Genomic DNA, 13,813 nt, shown 5'->3' with positions numbered 1-13,813 from the left:
CCTCTTGTGGGAAAATGGTGTTTCCAGCCTGGGATGTGGTTTGCATTTGGCTAACTTGGCGATGGTGAGAGAGAGGAGTGCTGGGGTGAGGGGCTGGAGGTGGCTGGGAGACATCCCTGTAACCCAGGCTGGAGTATCATCACAGGTGCTATATATAAGAAGCTCTTCCTCCCCTTGGACAGGGCTGCCTGGGCCTTAGGAGGACTGGCTATAAAGTCAGACCAGCTGGGTTGGAATCCCAGTGGTAACACTTCCCATTCTGGGCCTCAGTTTCCCCATTTGCAAAATGGGGATAAGAATAGTGTCTAACTCACAGGATTGTTATGAGAATTAAATTAATTTAACACACATAACATAATAAAGATAATACCTGGTACATAGTAAATACCACAGAAATGCATTTATCATTATATTATGTCATTTTATTTATTTATTTTATTTTATTTTATTTTATTTTATTTTTTGCGGTACGCGGGCCTCTCACTGTTGTGGCCTCTCCTGTTGCGGAACACAGGCTCCAGACGCGCAGGCTCAGTGGCCATGGCTCACGGGCCTAGCTGCTCTGCGGCATGTGGGATCTTCCTGGACTGGGGCACGAACCCATGTCCCCTGCATCGGCAGGCGGACTCTCAACCACTGCGCCACCAGGGAAGCCCCTATTTTTAATTTTTTAAAATTAATTTATTTATTTTTGGCTGCATAGGGTCTTCGCTGTGGTGCATGGGCTGTTCATTGCGGTGGCTTCTCTTGTTGTGGAGCACGGGCTCTAGGCACGCAGGCTTCAGTAGTTGTAGCATGTGGGCTCAGTAGTTGTGGCTCACAGGCTCTAGAGCGCAGGCTCAGTAGTTGTGGCACATGGGCTTAGTTGCTCCGCGGCATGTGGGATCATACCAGACCAGGGCTCGAACCCGTGTCCCCTGCATTGGCAGACGGATTCTTAACCACTGCGCCACCAGGGAAGCCCTGTGTCATTTTACTATTGTGTTCTGATCATCATCAATATTGCGTTCACCCTTCAAGGCTTCATCTGAGACTACAAGATGAACAGAGCAACATTCTTTCTAAAATGCAAATTTGATTTTGTCACTCCTTGGATTAGAAAACCTAAGTGAGTCCCCATTGATCTCTCTGCACAAGGAGAAAGGAACTTTTGTTTATTGAAGGCCTACTGTGGCTAAGTCCTGGGCACTTGGTGCACCTCAACTCATTTAGATGAAGTGCAAAGTCTGTGTAAGACCCTTCATCAATTGGCTCTATCTTGCCTGTCTTTTCTCCCCTACCCCGCAAAACCAAGCCAAAGAAAAGCATAACTCTACCTCAGAGAACAGTTTTCCTCCCTGCTGTCTCATTGGCTTTCATCCTCCATGCCTTTGTGCACGTTCTCCCTTCTGCCAGGAATGCCCTGTGGGTGGTGGCTGTGGTCCAGGGGAATAGACCACACCAGGGGAGAGTTTGGGAATTCCCTAACCATCCTCTGAGGACCCAGGCTGACTCTGGTTGAATCCTGGCTCCACCACTAACTGTGTGGCCCTAGACATGCCCTAAGAATAGCACCTGCCTCATAGGTTTCTTGCGAAAAGTTAATCCACGTAAAGCGTTAGAACAACATCTGACGTACTGTGATTGTTCAACACGTGTTAGCTGTTTCGGCCATTGCAACTCTTCCAAAGGTCTGATACAGCATTTTTCTGTGTGGAGTATTTCTCTCTATAGGCTCAGCACTGGACCGATTTCTTTGGGGGTAACAGGAATTGAAGACATACAGTGGCTAGGGAGGTCCCAAGGGTTCCTTGTCCTTCCTGGCACTGCCTGCCTCGCTTCAGTCTGTCCCTGGCGGGATCCCTTGCTTCTCAGCCACAGACGTAGCTCATTGATGTAGCCACTCCTTGTGGTGGCAGCTGGGTAACAGACACAGGGTAGCCTCACAAGATATAGAGACCCCATGTACACAAGCTGCTTACGGATAGACCTGCCTGCCTATGAATGGGATACTTGGTATCCGAATGGGAATTATTTATAGACAAAAAAAAAAAATTGCTCTGAGTTGAGATTATCCAGATAACCAATCTCTGGTCAAGAAGGGGAGAATGAATATGTCTTCCTTTCATGTTGCTGAGTTTATTAGGGCCAAGTTCTCAGAGACTTGGGTATTTTGCAAATACATCTCATTGAAGACAATGATAATGCTTGAAAGGCCTTAGAAAGAGAGAAGAATGGAAGATTTAATTTCAGGGAGCTATGGTGATGTATGGTTTGTGTCACCTCAGTTCTCTGATTATTGGGCTCAACAGTCAGGAGAGCTGGGGCTTTATCCTGGTTCTGTCATTGACCGACTATGTGACCTTGAGCACGCTGGCCTCAAATTCCATGTCTGTAAAATGGGAGTAACCATCTAGCTTTGCCTGCCTCCCAGAGTTGTTTTCAGGAGTTAAAGATCACGTGCTCTTGTGCATTCATATTTATTCATTTAACCAACCAACCTCTGTTAGATCTACTGTGTCCCAGAGCCAGGCACCTAAAGATGGAGAGAATGTAGTCTCCTTCCTCGTGGAGCCCAGAGATGGCGGTGATGGTGTAGGGATGTGTGAGTGGATGGATATCGTGAACATGGCGGTCTGGCAAGTGCTTTGCTAGAAGCACCCAGAAGGTATATTGGTACTCAACTCTGGGAGGCCAGGGGAGGCTTCCCAGAACTGGTGACACTTGAGTGGGGCAGAGATAAGAAAGGTAGGGGTATAAGGTAGAGGCACCAGCTAGAGGCAGACACACCTTGGCCTTGTAGGACTGTGCCAAGGGGTGAAGGTAGGGTTGTGGGCATGTGGGGGAGAGGCCGCCCTGTGGACCAGGCAGGAGGTGGGCTAGGTGTTTTGGGGTTTCACCCTGAGGGTGTTGTCCTGCGGTAGAGTGACTTGAGGCAACAGAGAGCAGAATCTGGTCAGTAGTTTACAAACCTCATTCTGGTGTCCATGTCAGGGCGTGACTTGACGAATGGCAGGCAGACCTGCTACGGGACTCCTGTGATGATCTAAGTGAGAGATGATATGGGCCTGAACTGGGCACAGAGGAGGACACGAAGCACATTTGTGTGTGTATGTGTGTGTGTGCATGTTTATATGTTCTGGGAAAGGGTAAAACCCTCTGTATGCACATAGGATAGTTTTTTGTTTAATGAGATAATCAAAAATACAGACACCCAACAGTTCCATCACAGTGGCTCTATCCTTCCAGGGTTAAGTAGAGAAAATTGCAGAGGTTCATGTGCAGGGATGTTCCTTGTAGCCTTGTATATAAGACTAGGAAATTGAAAACAACCTAGCTGTCCAACAGTTAGGTATCAGATAACTAAATTATGGAGCCACGCATCCCCAAAATGATGCTGCGGGTCTTTTTTTCTGAACACATCAAGGTACACTCATATATCAACTGAAAGAACAGAAGAACATATGCGCAGCATTTAGCCTGCTAGCGCTTTGCCATTATTCTCCATGACTCGTCAGTGCCGGTCAAGGTTGGGTTTGCTCTTTTTCCCTGTGTGTGACTTTCTGTCTTATGTTACTTGATAACTGTTTTGTGTCTGGGTCTCTGTGAACAAGGACCATGCCTTGTTCTTGCTTCCTTGTTTCCCTCAAGCAACAGGAGTAGGTGGCCGCTAATTACTGCGGAATTTAATTGAGGGATGTGAACAAAGGGCCTGTTATCAGCATTAAGTGATGTTAGGCTGTAGGCTGATTCTCCCTCACCCCCCTTTTTTCTCCCTCCCTCTTACAAACAGAAACAGTGTATCTGGCCCATAAAGAAGCCTTTAAACTAAGGTTGTGTTAACAAAGACCTCTTCCAGAGACCTCCCTGCTTTGGGGGCAGGGGGTGGGTGAGAGTAAATTCAGGCTTTGTTTCCTGTCTTAGGGAGCCAACTAGAGGTGAGGGGAGATGAGGTTTCATGCACATCTGAGCCGGTGTGCTTTTGTTGGGGTGGCAAAGGGGGAGGGGAAAGCTTTGCCTTACATCTGCTGGGTGCTAGCACCATATATTATCTTGTTTCGTCCTCACAGCAGCCTGAAGTGGAAGAAAAGTTTGCAGACAAAGATGCCAAGGCTCAGAGAGGTTGAATAACTTGCTTAGTTTGCCCAGCTAGGAATTGGTAGAGCCAGGATTTGACCACAGGTCTGTCTGCCCTCAAGCCCCTGTGCTTTGCCTTAGGTGCCAGTGGTCCTAGAGCAGGGACTGGGCCACAGTCTGGGCAGTTAGGCGCTGTTACCACGTTTGGCCTTGGACACCGAGCGAAGGGTAGAAGGCTCTGAGTTTGGAGCAGCGTGAGGACTAACCGTTCAGGTGTGTATTTCATGTCTGCTGTGTATGCAGCATGATGCTGAACCCTGAGGGGGACAGAGAAGAGGCCAGGATGACACTGTCCTTGTCTACCATCCGGCTGAAGTCACTCTTTCTTACACGGAGAGCTACTGCAAGGGGTGGTGAGGGATGAATAGGGGCACAGAAAACAGGAGGTGGAGGAAGTCTGAAGAGGAGCAACCAGCAGGACTGAGCGGGTGGGGAGAAGAGGGGGAGGCGTGAGCAATGGTGTGAAGCTGGCGGGTCTGGGCCGAAGTGGGGGTTTCTTGGAGGTGAGGAGTGAGCGTGAGCTTGGTTGGGAAGCAAGCAGGGTGGTGGGTTGGGAGGCCTTGGATGCTGGACCGAGGAGCATCGCCTGATTCTCTGGGTCATGGGGAGCCACTGAAGGCCGTTGAACGGGGAGTTGACATGGAGGGAAACAAGTCTAGGGTGCTGTACCTGGCCCTCCTGTAAAATGTGGGTGATGGAGGCAGGGAGGAGGAGCTGCCTCACCTCTCTAGAATGTTTACTCATCTGTAAGAGTAGTGATAGGGAGGGGTGGGGATGCCCCAGCTGATGTTGACCAGGGCTATCAGGTTTGCTTTGACATGGGTGTGTGATGGTTCTGACAGTAGAAGGAGACAGATAGCTGTGTGTGCACTGGTCTAGGCGTGGGAGGGTTGTGACCACATCCTGCCAGGTGCTCAGCTTAAGGAACGGTTGGTGTGCGTGTGTGCATTCACTCAACAATTATTTATTGAGTGTCTACCATGGCACTTAAGCTAGGCATATGATAGTGAGTGAAACAGACCTGATCCTCTCTTTGGGTCTGGCTTTGAAAGTATATGTCACGTGAGAAAAAAAACATGACAGGAAAAAAAACGTTGAGCTGCTCTAAGAAAACTGTGCTCCATAGCCTGGTTGTTCCACCAGAGTGAAAACATTGCTTCTCACTGCAGAGATGAGATCTTATAGAGGAAGCTCCTGGACAGAGCTTGCCCAGAGGGTGGGGTTTTGGACAGCAGCTCCCTTTTCTTAGAGGTGAGTTGAACAGTGGGGTCTCCCATACGTTGGGGGAATTCCTTAGAGCTATACAGCACATTCTGTCCATCCTTGCTTCCCAGCACTCCTGCCCAAAACACGCTGGCTCTTCTCTGGCTGAGCCTGGCTTTCCAGGCTGGTTTCTGCCCTTGGATCGGAGGAGGAGCTGGAGGAGAAAAAAGGGATAGGATGGACATTAGAATGGAACAAAGAGAATACTTCAAACAGGACAAGCTCCGGAGGAACACTCTCACTTCCTCTGTGAAGCCCCAAATCAGGGATTCAGAGAAGCTTCGGCTGGGCTCAGCTCTTCACCTTGCCTGCGGTTTGGTAACTCATTACTGAAGGCCTTATTTCTGAAGGCCTAGGTGGTGGGGACCAAGATGTCACTCACTTCAGAAGGCCAGATACCTTGCTGAAATTCCAGAGGCTTTCCCTTGAGCCTTGGGGCTGTGGCCAAACAGACCCTGCTGTGGTTGCAGCCTCAGGTCCTTCTTGAGTACCGATGCCCCACCCCCTCAAGGGCCGGCCCCCGGGGCCCAGGGAGGCAGCTGGCAGTGCAGCCCCTGCCCCAGGTGGGATGGGCAAGCCAACAAGCAGCTGTACTGCGCCTGTGAATGGAATGTGTCCTAGAATGGAGACCCACCCAACATACTTTGCTAGCGGGAGGACACAATTTTGGCTAGAAGCTTTAATGGTGGCAAAACTGGAGCTTTACTCCAAGCATTTAAAAAAATTACTTTTTGTATTATAAAGTTGTTCATGTTCATTGTCGTAAATTTAGACAATGTATACTGAGCAACAGGAAGAGAGTAAAGATCTCTTGTAATCCTGTCACCCAGAGATAATCACTGTTAACTTTTTGTTGTGTATCTACGTGTGTGTGTTTTAAGAAGACTAGGATAATACAGTTTAAAATATTTCGTATTTTTTAATAATGATATATATTCCATATCATTAATTAACATTTACCTCATCAGTTTTAATGGCTGCATAGTATGTCCTTATACAGTTGTATTGTGGTTTACCTAACTAGTAATGGATGAGATTTTGGGGGGTTGTTTTCTAAAAGGGAGTATCTTTCTTGTGGTAGCTGATCATAAAATAAACACATGAATTAGAATCTCTGAGGCTGTGTCCCTGGCAGTGTTTTCTTTAAGCTCCCAGTGATTTTAATGTACAGCCAGGGTTGAGAACCATGTGGTGAGACCATAAACACTTAAGTTGGTTCTTCTACCCCAGGACTCAGCACAGTGCAGGGCATTTAGGAGATGCATGAAGAGAAACATCTCACTTCACCTCCATGCTGTCATCAGGTGAGTTTGAGGCTAGTGTGAAGGTGGTTGACCTGGGGGCTCCCTGCTATGGTCCTTGCTGAGTCTGATGTTTGTATGCTGGTGACCCTTTAACTGGGATTCCAGTCCCCACGTCTCTTTACCTTATGTGGAGATGATTGCTAATTTTGAACATTGCAGTCGATGTTTATGTGGCCAAAGCCCTTGCCCACCCAGAGGAAGGGAGGGGCTGGTGAGGACTAGAAGAGAGCAGATTTGGGGCCTGATAAGTGTCTGGAGGGATCAGAGGGAGACTATGATATTCTTCACATATCCCTGGTGCCTTTTAGGTCACAGGGTGCCTCAGACATGGGATCACCCAATCCTCCCATCCAGGCTATACGGCAGATGGCCCAGGCAGTCTTACTCCTGTTTTATAGTTGGGGAAACGGAGGCTCTGAGAGGGTAGAGGGTCTTTGATTCAAAGGAGTGAGTCAGAGTTGGACCTCTCTCTTTTGACTATCAGTCTACTTTTTTTCTGCAAAACCATCTGGGTCTGTGGATTTGCTAGAGACCTTGGGTTTATGCCTCTTTGGGAAACCCTTTGTTTTATTATAGCAAGGTGTATGGTTACTGGCCAGAAGGTTTCTAATTTTTCAGGCATTTATGAGAACTGGCTGCTGAGTGACAGCACAAGTGTACTGATATGTTAATACCCATTCATCAGAATGTGTGGAGGTATTTGGAAAACAAGGAAGTGATTTTAAAATATACCTATAACAGCATTTTTTCCTGGCTTCCAGAGAAACATTTTTAAAAACCTAAGATAGTCAACAGAACTTGGATAACTGACTGGAACCTGAGAGGTAATAGTAATAGTGGCTATGGTAGTAATAATGGTTTACATGTATTGAGCGTACACTACGTTTTGGCACTTTGGAATACCTAAGCTCAAAGGGTTGCCGAGGAGATTATTTCTATTTCAGAAATCAAACCAAGGAAAAAAAAACTTACCACTTCTTGGTTTTATTAGTCATGGTACCTTCATACAATGAATTGCTATGCATCTATTTAAAATGGTGCTGTAGGGCTTCCCTGGTGGCGCAGTGGTTAAGAATCCACCTGCCAATGCAGGGGACATGGGTTCGAGCCCTGGTCGGGGAAGATCCCACATGCCGTGGAGCAACTAAGCCCGTGCGCCACAACTACTGAGCCTGCGCTCTAGAACTCGGGAGCCACAACTACTGAGCCTGCGTTCTAGAACCTGGGAGCCACAACTACTGAAGCCTGTGCGCCTAGAGCCCGTGCTCTGCAACGAGAAGCCACTGCCTTGAGAAGCCTGTGCACCACAACAATGAGTAGCCCCCGCTCTCAGCAACTAGAGAAAACCCGCGTGCAGCAGCGGAGACCCAGTGCAGCCAAAAATTAAATAAACGAATAAATTTATTTTTAAAATAAATAAATAAATAAAATGGTGCTGTAAAATATCCACCAGTGATACGGAAAGTGTCCCCTGTGCCCTAGTGGATAAAAGAAAATTATGAAATATGTTGGCATCTGGAGGTTCTCAATGAAAGTTTAAATCCACAAACATACAAAGCAGTACTATCACCCCCCTCATTTTCTTGGTAAGGAAATTGACTTGCCTAAACGTCACAGAATTTTGGATGTGGATCTTTTATAAGAATCCAGTGTGTTTCTCACAATCCTCATATGTTTCTGTTATTAAAAAAAAATAGAGAGTAAGACATTTTATAATCAAGGGCTAGTTGCTATGTTTAGAGCAAAAAAGACAAGTGAGGCAGAGACCTGTTTGACAACCATGTTACTTTGTTTCTATAGCTCTTTACAGTTAATAAAGCACTTGTAAATAACTTTTTTTCTGAGTTTCAAAGGAATAGTTATTTAGATATACAACAAGGGTTTACTATATAGCACAGAGATCTATATTCAGTATCTTGTAATAACCTATAATGGAAAAGGATCAAAAAAAAGAATAGAGTTATATGCATATGTATGTATAGCTGAATCACTTTGCTGTACACAACTATACTTCAACAACAGCAAAAGAATTTTTTTAAATACATATTTATTATATAATTAGGAAAGTAGGGAAAACCCCAGAGAAGGAAAAAAATATTTATAATCCCTCAGGGATAATGACTGTTAACATTTTTTCTTCCTGTTTTTTCTTTCTCTCTTTCTCTCTCTCCCCCTCTCCCTTCCTCCCGCCCTCCCTCCGTTTATCTATCTATCTATCTATCTGCGCCGGGTCTTTGTTGCGGCATGCAGGTTCTTAGTTGCGGCATGTAGGATCTAGTTCCCTGACCAGGGATCAAACCCAGGTCCCCTGCATTGGGAATGCAGAGTCTTAACCACTGGACCACCAGGGAAGTCCCCTTCCTGCCTTTTCTCATTGCAGATATATTATAAATTTTATAAACTTGGGACCATGTTGTACATATGTGTTTTTGTTTGTTTGTCTTTTGCTGTGCCATGCAGCATGCGGGATCAAACCCATGCCCCCTGCAGTGGAAGCGTGGAGTGTTAACCATTGGCCCTCCAGGGAAGTCCCTTGTACATATGGTTTTGACTCTTGCTTCTTTTACTAATCTGTTTTAGATCCTTCTCCCTGTCAGTAATTGTTCTTCTACAACATGATTTCCAGAGGCTGTACAGTATCTAGTTTTTATGAGTGATTCTGAATTATTGGACAATTATTGGTTGTTAATTGATTTTTTTTTCATTATTATGAATAATGCTGTTATAAATACCCTTGTCTTTACTAGCATCTGGTTGTTTCCTCAGGATAGATTCTTAGAAGAGTCATTGATGGGTCCTAGGATATCTGCCTGTGACAATGCACCCTTCATTTACATTTTCTCCTTTGATCCCTAAAATAACACCCTGAAGCTGGTACCGGAGGGATCATTATCCCCATTGTACACATTGGAAGCTGAGGTTTATAAAAGCTGCAGTTTGCTCAAGCTAAGAAACTACTTTGGAATGGTAAAGGGAGCTGCTTTAATCCAGTGAGTCTGAGGGAATAGAGTAGGAGATGGATTCAGATTCATCAGTTTTGTTGTATTATTCAGACTTCCTAGAAACTCCACTTTCTGTGACTTCCACTGATGTCTTGGGTAGGTCCATTTCCAGAGGGTTTCAGGCATTAGCAGGTTCTGAGAAGTCTGCAGTGCTGTAGGGTGGCTAGTAGGGGACTGGAAGTCCCTGTGAGCCCTTTGGGGGTTTTGCTGGTCGAGCGTGCCAGCCCCTGCACGTGGGCAGACTTGGTAGCTGGGGGTGTGCCATGGGTGTGCCGGGTGGCTTTTGGCCTCCATCCTTCTACTGAAGACTCCAAACTGTGTTGTTCAGCTGCAAAAACAGTTTTCTTCCTTTGCTAGCAAGAAACACAAAGCAGCCCTTCAGAGAGGGCGGGTGGGTGTGCAGCAGTTCTGGCAGAGTGTCACACTCATCTGATGCAGCACAGGGCGAACCGCCCCAGATGGCCTGGCAGAAGCAGAGTTGGACAGCAGCATCCGGAGGAGCCCTGGGGAACAGAGCGTAGTGGGGAAGAGCCTTGCCCTGGAAGGCCTTGAGACCACAGACAATGGCGGGAGGAGGCCTGATCTAGGCACTGGCTCGCCTGTGAGCTGGGCAAGAATGAGACTGGAGAGCGGCCTTTCGCATGTCGCCCTGTGGGTCTGATGGAGCCTCATGTATGCTGTGTGTGTCTTTGTGTCGTGATCTGAGTCTGGGAGCAGTTTCCCTAGTGGTTGCTGGGGTGAAGAGGGAGACAAGTCTCTCTGCTGATGAGCATTAGGGGTGCCTGAGGCCTCCTCACCTTGGGGTGGGTTGGCCAAACCGCTCAATGCTTTGGCAGCCTGTCTTTTGACATCCAGATGACTTCCTATGGGTAGAGCCCAGTAGCTCGCTATTTCCTCTGCCTGCACCAGATTCCCGTTGGACTTTTTATTTTGGCTTGGGCTGAATGGGATTCTCTCTGCTTGTCCTCCGTCTCTGCCTCTCCATCTCTCCCCACTCCCTTTCTCTCTCTCCTTCCTTGTCTGCATCACTTCTTTCCCCTTTTCCTGTATGCCCTGAGCCCCCTTTCTACCCCAGGGGAGTTTGGGGCTTGGTTAGACAGGGAACACTGTCCTAGTATTTAGATGAGTGCCTCTTCCTGGGCAGTTGGTCCAAAGAAGGATCTAGAGTCCAGTGCTGTGATTGACTGCTGAGGGGTTGGGGCTTGAGGCAGCAGGCTGGCAAGTCTGTGTGTCTAATGCGGATGCCTAAATCACGCTGGTATCTGGAGGGCCCAAGACAAATGCTTGTCTGGGTCTCATTCTGGGCTCGTAGCCTGTCACACCAGAAGAACCTAGTTTGGAGAGCACCTATGCATTGGAGAAGGGGCGCTAGTGGAGTGAGGCAGAGCAGAAGTGATAGCTGGCGGCCGTTCTCTCCTGGCAGGTGGTGACTTGTGTTCACACTGTGGCTTGTAAAGGGTGGACCCAGGCATGGAGGGCCGCCTGGCATTAAGCAGAGCTGTTTCGCCCTTCCCTTTCCACAGCTCGGTAGAGAGACATACATGAGTGTCTCCTTAGTGCTTGTCCTTGATCAGCACTGCCCAGACCTCAGACACCCAGCCAAGGGTCAATTTGAATTGTCCAGATTTTCCCTTATCTCTGCTATAAGGAGAACAGAAGCCAGTTTGGGGAAATCCTGTGGGAGGAAGCAGGGGTGCTAGTTGAGATTTGCCCTAATGAAATGCACGCTAGGCTATTCTTGGGGGTTGCTGGTGAAATTATATTTTAATGGGAATGTTCTTTTCTAAACTTTAACTAGCAAAGCCATAGCAGTGTTTGCAGTTAATAATGTACCTGGTGAGTTGTTGAGCTGAAGTTTAACAGCCAATTTAAAAAACAAGGTAGGGAATTTAAAAAAATAGGACATTGAGAACATGTGTGTCCTGGAATGATTTCAGTGTTTCTGTTGGAATAAGTGGTTTTGTGCTAACTGGAAGGGTTTCCATGCCCCTGTTATCGTCAGTGGCCTTTCCAGGAGGCCCTGATGCCAGGCTCCCTGGCCCATTAGTGCTGCCCATTAGTAGATGAACCAGGAGGCCATTTTACCACTTTGTAAAGCCGCAGAGCTGGGGCAGCTCTTCCCCTGGTGGGGTAGCCCAGTGAAGGTGGCTGCAGCAGGAAAGGGAGACCCAAATCATGACGCAGGCAGATGCTTCAGGCACACAAGGGTAGATAAAACCCTCGTGGCTGAACAGGGGTGGGGCTGATGCAAGGAATAAAGCAGGGAGTCCGGTATCTGAGATGACAAAGTCCTTCTGCAGAGTTTGCTTTGGAAAAGAGAAGAGGTTTTTTAAAAAATCTCTGAATGGAAAATTTAGGGAAACTGAAACGGAGGCTCCTCCTGGATTCCGAGTGGTGTGTGTTACTGCAGGAGATTGGTACCTTTTGTTAGAGGCCCTGGATCTCAGGCCCTCCCCAGTTAAGGCTTCTGATTTCACGTTCACACCCTGGCTAGTTACTCCAGGCGTCCCTGTGCCCTGCTCACTCTCTCTGGTACCCTGGTGGGCTTGTGGTTCACAGTGTGGCACACAGAAATGAGCTCAGAGAGTGGACTCTGCCTGCCTCGTACCTATATCCCTCAAGGTACCCGACAGCAGTGGTTACTCAGTGGATGTTTGTGGAATGCATGGGGTGGTTAGTTACAGCTGTGTGCGATGTACACACACACACACACACACACACACACACACACACACACCCTGTACACAGCTGTGTGCGATGTACACACACACACACACACACACACACACACACACACACCCTTCGGTCCTGTCCCTGTGTGTCCTCACTTTCCCAGCTCCACCCGGAGTTCTCTTTCTTTTGCCTCTTGTGTGTCTTCACTCCTACTTGTTTTATTAGAACACCTAGTATGTGCCAGGCAGGTGTTGCACTAGCTTTATGTCAGCTGTCTCATTGACTCCCCATAGCCACTCTATGAAGTAGATGCTAGTATTATGTTGCCATTTTACAGATGAGAAAGTCAAGGTCAAGAGAGATTAACTAATTTGCCACAGAAGTTAATGGTGATACTTCTGCTCACACACAGGCATCCCTGATTCAAAAGCTGAGTTCTTAACTTGTAGGCTACAAGCCTCCCTTCTCTGGGCTTTGAGCTGGAGTGGAGTGAGTGCCTCAGGGAGAAAAGATGCTGCCCATTCTCCCCTCCCCTCTGCTCCACTGTCTCACTTACCCCTGGAGTAGGAGCTCCCTGAAGATGAGTTAGCAGTAGCAAAGTTTCAGGCTCCGAGGGGTTGGGGTGGTGGATTTTGTGAGTTTATTTCCCCCGTTGTCATTATTATTGCTGTTGGTACAATATACTATAAAAGGAAGGAAAAAAGGCAACAAAGGAGGGATTGGCGTCTTCAAACTTTTTTGATCGTGTATATCCTATTAATAAATTAGCATGTACCCTAATATATGCATAATCATAAATTATATTCATAAACTGCTGTGATAATGTACCTATAAGACATATACATGCACACTTAAAAGGATGATATAAAAATAAACATGAATAGATGTTCTCATATTTTCTTCCTGAACTGAAATGGGTCATTTGAGCACCTCAGGGTTGAGTGTGCCCCCCTATAGAGACCTCTGCGTCCCGCCAGTTATCTGATAAATGCTCTGCTACTGTAGTCCAGTGCCCTGTGAGAGAGGGCATATCTACCTAGACCTTCCATTTTTAGGTGCTCTGATTTTCAGAAGCAAAGCAGGCAGGCACAGCCCTTCCAGCCCTCATGGTTTTTGCTTAAATTCTTATCAAATTGCCTGGAGCTAAGGGGGAAACTCTCCTAGATGCTGCACTGGCTGCAGTCCTTTGCTGTTATTCCTGAGCCCCTCATTCAGTCCCCAGTAGCTTTCAGACATCCTAGGGTACAAGGGAAGGCTGTTTCCAGGGGGCTTGGGTATAGCCCAAGGGTTGGTGAGGATGTGGAGAAACTGGAACTCTTGTGCATTGCTGCTGGGAACGTAAACTGGTGCAGCCACTGTGGCAAGCAGCTTGGCAGTTCCTCAAAAACCTAAATAGAATTACCATATGATTCAGCAGTTCTACTTCGAGGTGTATACCCAAAGGAATTGAAGGCA

At 47.2% G+C, this 13,813-nt stretch overlaps 1 protein-coding gene across 1 annotated transcript in view; it reads left to right on the top strand.

The window, feature by feature from the left end:
- The window catches only part of PLEKHA7 (pleckstrin homology domain containing A7), a 224,989-nt gene that overhangs the window by 27,305 nt on the left and 183,871 nt on the right, over positions 1-13,813 (top strand). The gene's annotated exons all lie outside the window — the stretch shown is intronic.

Source organism: Tursiops truncatus, chromosome 8, assembly GCF_011762595.2.
Source record: "Tursiops truncatus isolate mTurTru1 chromosome 8, mTurTru1.mat.Y, whole genome shotgun sequence".
NCBI lineage: Eukaryota > Metazoa > Chordata > Mammalia > Artiodactyla > Delphinidae > Tursiops > Tursiops truncatus.
The sequence above is the reverse complement of the archived record's forward strand: the minus strand, read 5'-3'. Positions and strand labels throughout refer to the sequence as shown.